We start from the raw sequence: 10,522 nt of genomic DNA on the forward strand, positions 1-10,522 counted from the left end.
CACTTCAGAACATTTTGGCTTGTCCTGTGTGTTGTTTGAACGAGTTGCAGGGGTGACCTCACGTCACAGGGTCTCTCTTTCTCTCTGTAGCGTATGCGCCCAGATGTTTTCTCAGGTACTGAAATTTGGCACCGATTGATTTAACATGAATCGGTACTAATAATATATATATAATCTCACATGCCTTACCAAAGGTCTCACACCGAATGCTGCAAAAACCATCCTACACCATTCCTAAAACAAATGAACTAGTAAAAATGTATAAAACTAAAAGCTTACAGTCCTTAACCCTCTGGGGTCTGAGGGTGTTTTGGGGCCCTGGGGAAGTTTTGACATGCCCTGATATTTGTGTTGTTTTCAGTTGCTTATAAACATATAAATGGCTAAAGCCTGATAACACTGTAATCAGCACAAACTGGGCTACAATAATATGCAGGGCTTAAAGTTCTCCGGCACCGTGCCGGATCTCCGGCGTGTGGCGTTGGGCTGCGGGTACTAGCCAATCAGAAGTTTTTGCTCTTATAAACACGAGACGCGCATAATAGTATCAAATTGCAGAGTCGCAGCTGATGAATGGAAAAGAAGCCTGGGTCTCGAACGCGACACATTGAAAAAGCTGCGAGGCGCAATGGTCAAAGATTTCCATCGAGCATCATATTTACATAGAAAAGCTATTTAAAAAGCAGCAGAGCTTTGTAAACAGCCCAGAGTAATCACGTCATCTCCATAAGAATGATATGATTGCCAGAATTCTATTTGTATTACTAAAAAACATCAGATTACTCACTTGTCAAAATAATCAGTAGATTACTTGATTAGCAAAATAATCATTAGTTAAGCTTTAGATTAGTTAGAACATTTCAAAATACAACTGCATTGTTTTACTTTTTGTGATTAAAGGACAAATATTTCGTAATTTGAAAATTTCTTAATCAAGTTTCTGCACCTTGTGAGCTAAGTGTATTGTCACACCCCTAGTGTCTATGAGTGTGATAAAGCTCATAATTTTCCAAGTGTATGATATAGCTTTCATTCTTCAGGTCAATCATATATTCATGAAAAAAAATTAGTTTGAATAAGGAAAGCGATAACTTTGCCATAGTATCCATTCTAGTGATCGACCGATATTGCTATTTTATAACCGATACGATATTGATTTAAATTTTCTAAGACACTTTTTGTATAGAACAGCTTAGAGGTCGGCCGATTGATCGGTCGGCCGATTGATCGGCCGATTTTTGGCAAATGAAATGTGTGTGTAGGTCCGACAATAGCATACACGATGTCATCGCTCGTGGCTAGCACACTCTTAAGCAGTTATGAGCAGCAGGCGTTGTAATATGTGTGAAATCTTTTATTTTTTGTTATCACTATGGCCATTTGACTTATAGCAGTGTCCAGTGTTTCCTATATATTGAGTTATTTGTGGCGGCTCGTCACAATATCAAAACTGACTTTTGATAAGACTTATACTTCGTTTTTGAAAAGGCTTATACTTCGTTGAATAAAATGAGCGCTTCACGTTTCAAAATTAAAATGCAGCGCGGGTGTTTTTATATGAATGTATCTTTAAAAAGAACTGACTGTCTTCATAAAAGCTTCAATGTCATTTTCATTTCGTCTTTCCTGTAATGCCTGATAAAGTAGCGTTTGTGAGCACAGCGCCTATTCGATTACAGCCGTTACCGGGGAAACCACTATATCTCCAGCTCCCAAAGCACCTCCTGCTGGCAGAGAATGAATTTGCATTTGCAAGTCTGTGGGAAACACTGGTGTCTGTCAGCAAACATAAACAAAAAGCATGCTTCTGAACTGTTTTGAGAAGGTGCTTAAGTTTTGAACCATGTATTGTTCATCTAAATTGGGCTACTACTACTATTACTATCTTGTACCCTGCAAATAATAATTTGCTCAAACTCACTTTTATGAGATGAATGGGGAAAAAAAAGAAAATCGGCCAAACATATCGGCCAAAAAAATCGGCATCATATAATTGGCCATCGGCTGCCCTGATTATTTGATTAAGTATTTTTTGTTATTTTCACGGTCATAAAGAAAATACGAGACAGACCGCACCGGTGCGGGCTTCGACCCCAGGGGGTTAAATAAGAGCTACACTAATTATCCGTGCTGATTTGGAACAATGCCAAGATCACCTCTTCGCTCTTGTGCTTTCTTACCCATCACCGATGTCACTGCGGATTGCTAGCGGCCTGCCACACAAGTCTTTATTAATGGCTCTTTTCCACTGGTATTGACAAAAAAATAAAATAAAACAAAAAAGAAAAGAAAATTTAAGACCTTAAATGCGTTGTAGCGTCTGGACCAATCAGACACACCATTTTTCATTTGATTTAACAAATCAATTATTCATTAGATTAACAAACATTCACAGACCCCTCACCCAATAAACATACTGGGTGCCAAGTTGTCTGTGAACGAGGCCCAGGACCCTGGTTACCATGGCAACCCTGACACCAGATACATTTACGACCTAATGGAATGCGAAGCAATTAACGTTCTTAGAATTGACAGACAGTTGACCCTGAGAGGTCAAGTAAATATCTACAGCGGATCTAAATATTTATAATTAATTATAACTAGTTATGATTAATTATTCATATTTCCCCATGAGCTGATTCGCTACAGCTTGTTTCTAATAAAAATAGAATTCACCATAACATTTCACATTATATGAGTATATTATGTATGCTCTAATGTAAAGTGTGACCAAAATCACTTATCAATAAATTTTTTTGTTAAATTGAACAGAATTATGGTAGACATCATTATGCTGCTGAGTTCAGGGTACTTTATATTCTCTCCAACTACATTCATTATATTTTTTTTTTACTCAAAAAATGTTATAATCTATTAGGACGTGGCTCATTTGTCGCCCGATTAGATGAAATAAGGCCAGATAGGGCTTATCACGGAAATGCTAATCGCTTATTTAAACATGCAGCCTTGGATTCAATGCCATATTTTCATCAGTAAAAATTTCTCTAAATATGCGCCAAGAATTCATTTCTAGCATTAGCACAGAACTTTCACAGCAATTAATTGCTTTTATCAGACGGTTTTATATCTGTGCCAAAGCTGAAAAGACAAAGTGTGCAGCCAAAGCCGTTGCCCCGTGCCATCAATCATAAGGTGGTATTAACTACTCCCTCCCCCCAATCACAACGAATACAATTAAAGTTCAACTTGTTGATTTTGTTTCCAGGGGCCATAAATCACCTCTCAGTCTACAACCTTTCCATCTGCATTGCTCCTTCACTCACTCCATCTATTTCTACCCCGCTTCCTTTTTTTCTTTCACTCCATTTCTCTCTGGCTCTCTTTTTTTCCCTTTCCACTCAAACCTTTCAGCTTCCTTGGCTAATTCAGTCCTGCTACGTTCTGAATTTACTTCAGACCACCAGACCATAATTATGTTTAGTCAATAAAAGTATGTCATTACAAAATGAGATCTTGGGCTAAAACCTCCAAATATTGATTGATGTTTCGGCTTCTATTTGAAAGCTGGCATGTTATAAAATGTGAATACAGAAATTTCGATCTCAAGGCTATGACAAATAAACAGACATACATTTTGTATATACTTACAATATACAGGTGATCTGCTTATCACACAAGGAAGTTGTCATTTATCAGTAATAAAAGTACGATTTTGTATGTCTAGTTACACAAAAGGTTGTTTTCTTAGTTTGTATGTTGGTTTCAAACATAGCTAAAAACAGTTTTAAATTAAAATGTTGATTTAATTTCTCTTCCAAACTCCAGTATCATCTTTTTTTTTTTTTTTTTTGCAGTAGCTGTTGGGTAAACAAATAAATACAACAAAACCACACTAGAATATATTCAGGCAAGAGATCTTCTACATAATGAAGTCAGATTTTAACCTAAAGGCTGAAACGGGCATTTTTCATAAATGCCAGGTCAAGGCAGGTTGTCATGCATTTTAAATGTTGTAATTTTATACAGTTAATTTGCAGTATCGTTTGGCCAAAACAATGTTCTGATAGTTTTGTATGTTAGTTTTGACATTTAGGGTTTTATGAATTTAATGGCTGATTGCACTGTGACAACTTTTTTTTAAATTGAAGCCAAGACAATATAATGTATAATAAACCTAATTTGACAGATGAATATGGAGTAAAATGTTTGCCAACTACCCTATATAACATATACTGTACATATCTCATGAATTAATCATGAAGACAGCTACTATTTTATTTTTAGATTTTATTTATATATTTACTGTATGTTTAGCATATCGGTTTGATATATATTGCTTAGCATATGTGTGCCGTGATATAAAAAAATTTAACATCAGTGTGGCATCTGATACAAAATTCCATACAGGTATTGCTCCTTGCATCGAGTACTGTGCAAGCCTAGCAAATAGTTTTATTAGTCTGTAAATATTTTTATGCACATATACAACATTATACCATCTGTAAGGGTAAAGAGTAAGGTTAACTTTAAGACTTCACATGCACAGGGTGAAGTCTGGAAGTCACTATCCTGGCAGACATTTTTGCATGTTCTCTGCAGTCTGACTTTAAAACAAACCTATATTCGCCCATTTTCTCTACTCTGTCGACACCGTGGCTACCTTTCCGTGTTGCACCGAAATTAATTATTCTGAGATGGCCAATTTTGACATGCTCGTAAAAAAAGATGTGCTTTTGTTTGCTCTATTTCCCGATCTGGTTTTGCCCTGGTAGGAGTAGAGCACAGGACATTGTGTTAACCAGGCATATCCGCCAAGAGTCACCAATCTCACCCTGCTTAAATAGCCATGACCCTGTCTGGCATGGGCAGGTGGGTGATGAGACAGACTCAGGCCTTTGGAACCTCTGTTGCTATGAGGCTTGGATGCTTCTCTTCAGGTATGTGCTGTGCCTTTTGTCCTGCAAATGAAATGGGACAGTCTATTCAGCCCGCTGGCAGCCCACACTAAAGATTGGAGACACTTCCAGAACCAGCATATGCCTGAGAAAGCCCTCTGTTAATCCAAAGTCTGCTGACGTGCTGGAAGCGCATTCCGTTCCGTCAGGGAACGAGGAAGTGGATCCAATTTGATAATGCAGGTTTCTGTAATAATTTTCTCACAGTACAGCACATCAGTTCCTTTTACTGGCCTGGGGTGTATTCCAGAAAGTAAGGTTAACTTACCGTCACATACCCTGAACTCTCGGTTGATTAACCCAAACCTTGCTTACTTGAGGTATGCTGGTTCCAAAAATGCTTCTGGGAGTAAGTTCAGTCAACCCAGAGTATGTTCACAGTTAACACACAAGACATTCTCAAAAGAGCAATGAGTCACTATGGAAACAGACGCTAAGAAAAAGTGTGCCATACTGCTGCTTTCTTTTCTTGTTCAATGGCTATTAGTGCATATCGCCACCTAATTGGTGGTTGTGCAATAATTTTTCATTTCATCTTTAATCTTTAATCACTGAGAAATAGAATTATATTGTTTGTTTGATGCTGATTAATAAGACATATGATAATGTATTATTATTATAGAAATACATTATAGAAAAAAATCCTGTTGCAAAAATGCAAAAAAAAAATGTCTGAATGCAGATCAAATAAAAATTTTGTTATATTAGTGCTTTATAATTAATGTATATCGATACAACTTCACTTATGACTCCTTAAAAATTACCCAGAACACAAACAGTAACTGCATATCAACTTTCTGGCAACAACCTACTGTACAACATTCTAGCGTTTAATGATCAAAATTTCTTCAGAGAATGTACATTTACTCAAAAACGTTTTTATCTAAAGTGACAGTGCATTTAAGATATGTTTTACAAGTTTGTATGTGCCCATTGAATGTTTTAGCTTGGCATTGTTAGCATGGTCTGCTAGCTGAGCTACAGGAACAGAAAAAAATACAGTGGGTACGGAAAGTATTCAGACCCCCTTAAATTTTTCACTCTTTGTTATATTGCAGCCATTTGCTAAAATCATTTAAGTTAATTTTTTTTCCTCATTAATGTACACACAGCACCCCATATTGACAGAAAAACACAGAATTGTTGACATTTTTGCAAATTTATTAAAAAAGAAAAACTGAAAAATGCTCAGTATTTAGTAGAAGCACCCATTTGATCTAATACAGCCATGAGTCTTTGGGAAAGATGCAACAAGTTTTTCACACATGGATTTGGGGATCCTCTGCCATTCCCTCTTGCAGATCCACTCCAGTTCTGTCAGGTTGGATGGTAAACGTTGGTGGACAGCCATTTTTAGGTCTCTCCAGAGATGCTCAATTGGGTTTAAGTCAGGGCTCTGGCTGGGCCATTCAAGAACAGTCACAGAGTTGTTGAGTGGGGTGCTGTGTGTACATTAATGAGGAAAAAAAATTAACTTAAATGATTTTAGCAAATGGCTGCAATATAACAAAGAGTGAAAAATTTAAGGGGGTCTGAATACTTTCCGTAGTGTCTGTAGAAATGTTTTTGTTGTTTCAAATCGGTACATTTAAAACATCAGAATTGCCTTTTGTACTTGACCAGGCTTCATACTGTATTAAATGACACCCAAAAAAATGTGTTGCTTGAATTACTTGCATTAAAATAACACATAACTGCTGCTTGAGTCCCTGAGGCAGATTCTGACACACTAACCAGATAATCAGCTAACGTTCAGTCTAAGCTCTGTTCAGGAACATATTATGTATTATACTAAATATCTCTCTAGTTTGTCCGTTCAAGATTAAGTTCACAGGCTGGTGGTTAGACACAAAGACACTGTCACTGCAGTCTTCTCTTATCACAGTTAGCGAAAAAAGGCTCGCTGATGCCCCGTGCCAGCCAAATGCCATTGCATAATTTCTCTAAGCTGCTTGGCACCGTCTCGGTAGCTTGGCTCCCGCTAAAGAGGTGAGTTTAGCTAATGAGCTCATTAGGAGCAGGTGTTAGATACCTGTCCATCTGCCGGAGAGGGTCACTTTCAACGGAGGACCCCGCAGCCAACACAGCGACCCGATCCGCCAACACAAAGACAGACACACAGGTCCCAACATTTACTCAGATTAAACTGATGACCCCTCCCCCCCATTTACAGAGATTTTTTACCGCAGGAAAACCCCTGCTGGGGATTCTCTTGGACCTTGAAGCCTGTTCTACTGCAATAAAAAGAATGGGGACAGCTGATAAAGACTGGATCCTGAATACTCAGATTGTTCTTCTGCTGGAAATCCAATGCTGAGCCAGATCTAAGTGTGGGTGCCAGAGTTTCTTTTAACAACCCTTTTTTTGTTTGTTTAAGCAGAAATCACCAGCAAAAAAAAAAAAAAAAAACCTTCACTGGGAAATTAAGGCTTACTTTAGAAACTTTAAGAGAGGATGTCAGCGCATTACAAATACACCCCTAGAGATTATAGCTCAAGTACTACAGGACACAATGACACATCTTCTCTGTCATGTGGCAACAGCAATTATTCCTCTGGAGTATATGGATAGTCACAAAGCAAACACCCTTTTTTGTGTGACACATCCTTACACCTTTGCCGGGTTCTGTTTCACGTCTGTTTGTTTAAGCATAGGTATGCCTGAGCATTCGATTGGACGGATTCCCTATGTAGTTCACAACAGACTGAGGGCTTAATGACTAAGTTTGTGACTAAGCCACAAAAACACTACCGAAGGTTGATGGCATGTCTTTGAACATGTCACGGCTGCGATATATAAAACCATAGAGGGGAAATGTATTGCTCTTTCAAAGCTCAGGAGACTTATTGGAGGTCTTATGTTTTAAGTTAAAAACTTTTCTTAGATGTTTCTACTGCAATTCCTTGTGAATATAAAACTAGACACAAATTGGACAGTTGTTGACTAGGGTTGGGTATCGATACAGATATACTGTAAATTACTTATATTCAGCAAGGACGTGCTAAATTGATCAAAAGTGACAGTAAAAACTTTTACATTGTTACAAAAGGTTTCCGTTTCAAATAAATGCTGTTCTTTTGAACTTCTGAGCAAGTCATCATATTAGACTGATTTCTGAAGGACCATGTGACAATGGTTACTGAAGATTTAGCGTTGACATCACAGGAATACATTTTAAAAATTTATTTTTTAAATTGTAATAATATTTCACAATATTACTGTTTTTCCTGTAATTTTACAGCCTTGGTGAGCAAAAGAGACTTAAGTAGTTTCAAAACCTACTTTTGAATAGTTTAGTGTATATAATCTTTTCATGTATTTCATTAAAATAATCCATGACCTGATGTAATGATAGCTTGATGTTTTGACAGATTCAATGTTTAACCAGTCCAGCATTCATCAGACTGATTCAGTCTTTGAGTTGTTTTTAAATAAAACCAAACCTGGCATATAATAGTCATTTGTTCGTGAATAGAACTACACTGGTCATATCATGTTATGTGCAGCAACTAAGGACTTCTTTTTTTGCCATTATTTTGCAGTATACATCCTTTTTTTCTCAGCATATTCAAATCAAACTTGGGTAAAGTATGACTTATTTTGCTGTGGGGCTGTAGGTTTAGCAGCGGAATGCGCTGTCTTTGAAGAACATAGCTCAGATAATTTGGTCTTGGGAGAATTTAATGAGAACTGTTTGAGTTAATACTGAAATCAAATTGAAATTGAAGTTTTGATTGCAGACTTTGGAATTAAAGTTTGGGGCATTGTTGAGATCTCTGAAACTTTGTAGGAGATTTTTCTACTTTTTTTTTTTCTTGAGAAGAAAATAAGACGCCAAAAAATTAAGTGTCCATTTGATCTCTATTTAATTTCATTTCTGTTCAAGAGAAACAATATTAAAGATAAATAAATAGATATTAAAGATATCTTGTTTTTCTTTCCTAAGCTTTTGAGTCACAAACCCTTGTTTCCTTTACCGGTGAAACCACAATGAAAGACCTCTCGCTATGCTAGATAGCAAAATCATGTATCAGTGAAACAGCAAGAGTTTGTGAACGTTTGAGATCCTTGAGCCCAAGAGAGGTGCTGCAATTTGCTGTTTACTCTCGGTTTAAACAGTTTTAGAGTTCTGAGACTGCAGAGGCCGCTGATGTGGGTTGGTTTGCCATGACGGCCTGTCTGTGACAGAAGCAGGATATTCAAGACAGCTCAGGATGAAAATACACCGTGTTCAACATGCACAGAGAAGTCTGCGGTCAGATACTTGTAAAATAAAACTTTTCTGAGATGAGCTAAGAAATGCACAGCTTTTAGAGGCACTGCATCAACATTTGTTTTCGATGAGGATACAGAAAAAACTCAGGCTATGGTTTAACTTAGGTTCTGCACAAATATAACTATAGAATGGCTGTCACGTCGCATGAACACCGAGCGTAACTGATGCTTTTTAGGGACGTGCGTAGCAGCAAAATCTTGTGTGTCTTGCCCTGTCTCAGCTCACCGGTGTGGACAATTGCAAAACACTGACAGTTACAGTGTAAAAACCCAAACAAAGGTTAATCATGAAGCAACATGCTCCCAAAAAATGATGATTGTGAAACACTGGCTGTGGTCCATACTTTGTGTGTGTGTGTGTGTGTATGTACAGTATGTGTGTACCTGTTTTTCTATTCTGGTGGGGACTTGAATACACCTGAACCTGAATACACACAGACTCATGGGGACTCGTGTCATGGTGGGGACCTAAATTGAGGTCCCCACAGGTAAACAAGCTAATAAATCACAGAATGAAGTTTTTTGAAAATCTAAAAAAGCAGAAAGTTTCCTATAAGGGCTGTTATACTGTATTATGACAGCACTTTTTTAAAAACTAAATTTCAATATCGTGATAATACCGAATACCGTGATAAAAGCATTAGCAATTAATCGCAACATGAAAATTTGATACTGGCATATCCCTATACAGTAGTAGTGTGTGTATATATATATATTTATATTTTTTAATGAATACTTTTCAGCTAGGATGCATTAAATTTAAAGTAAAGTCTGTTACATGAGATCTATTTTAAATAAATTATGTTCTTTTGAACTTTCTATTCATCAAAAAAATCCTAGGGGGAAAATGAGCAGTTTAAACTAAACTAAACTAAAATCATTTTTTGAAATAAAAAATGTTTGAATTTTTTTTTTTGAAATATCGTGTGACACTAAAGACTGGAGTAATGATGCTGAAAATTCAGCTTTGCCATCACGTCACATTTCAAAATAGATAAAACAGTTATTTTAGATATTACATATATTCCACAATATTATGTTATATTTTTATTTTATTTTACTGTTTTTATTTTACTTTTGCCCAGTCATACTTGTTTTATTGAAATCAACTGTATAAATCAAAGGCTGCTTAAAAGAAGCTGGATATTACCCTGGAGAGTAGATTTGTTTAATTACTACTCATTAATTTCATTAGTAGTGAGTTATAAATCAGAGAGGGGGGCGAGATGAAGTGGCTTGATGCATGATGGAAACTCCGTTTTGGTGTGCTTTGTAGATGGTGATATGGGTGGGTGGTTAGATTGAGAGACAGAGAGGAAAGAGTGAGAGAC

The 10,522-nt window shown here is 36.9% G+C and overlaps 1 long non-coding RNA gene across 1 annotated transcript in view; it reads right to left on the reverse strand.

The window, feature by feature from the left end:
- LOC107749783 (uncharacterized) overlaps positions 1 to 80 on the reverse strand; it is a 10,248-nt gene extending 10,168 nt beyond the window's left edge. The window contains exon 1 of the long non-coding RNA XR_001641083.1: positions 4 to 80. This is a non-coding gene — a long non-coding RNA (uncharacterized LOC107749783). The remainder of the gene's footprint in view (positions 1 to 3) is intronic.
- Between the last annotated feature and the right edge of the window lie 10,442 nt (positions 81 to 10,522).

Source organism: Sinocyclocheilus rhinocerous, unplaced genomic scaffold, assembly GCF_001515625.1.
Source record: "Sinocyclocheilus rhinocerous isolate Xijiao unplaced genomic scaffold, SAMN03320098_v1.1 scaffold860, whole genome shotgun sequence".
NCBI classification, from domain to species: Eukaryota; Metazoa; Chordata; class Actinopteri; order Cypriniformes; family Cyprinidae; genus Sinocyclocheilus; species Sinocyclocheilus rhinocerous.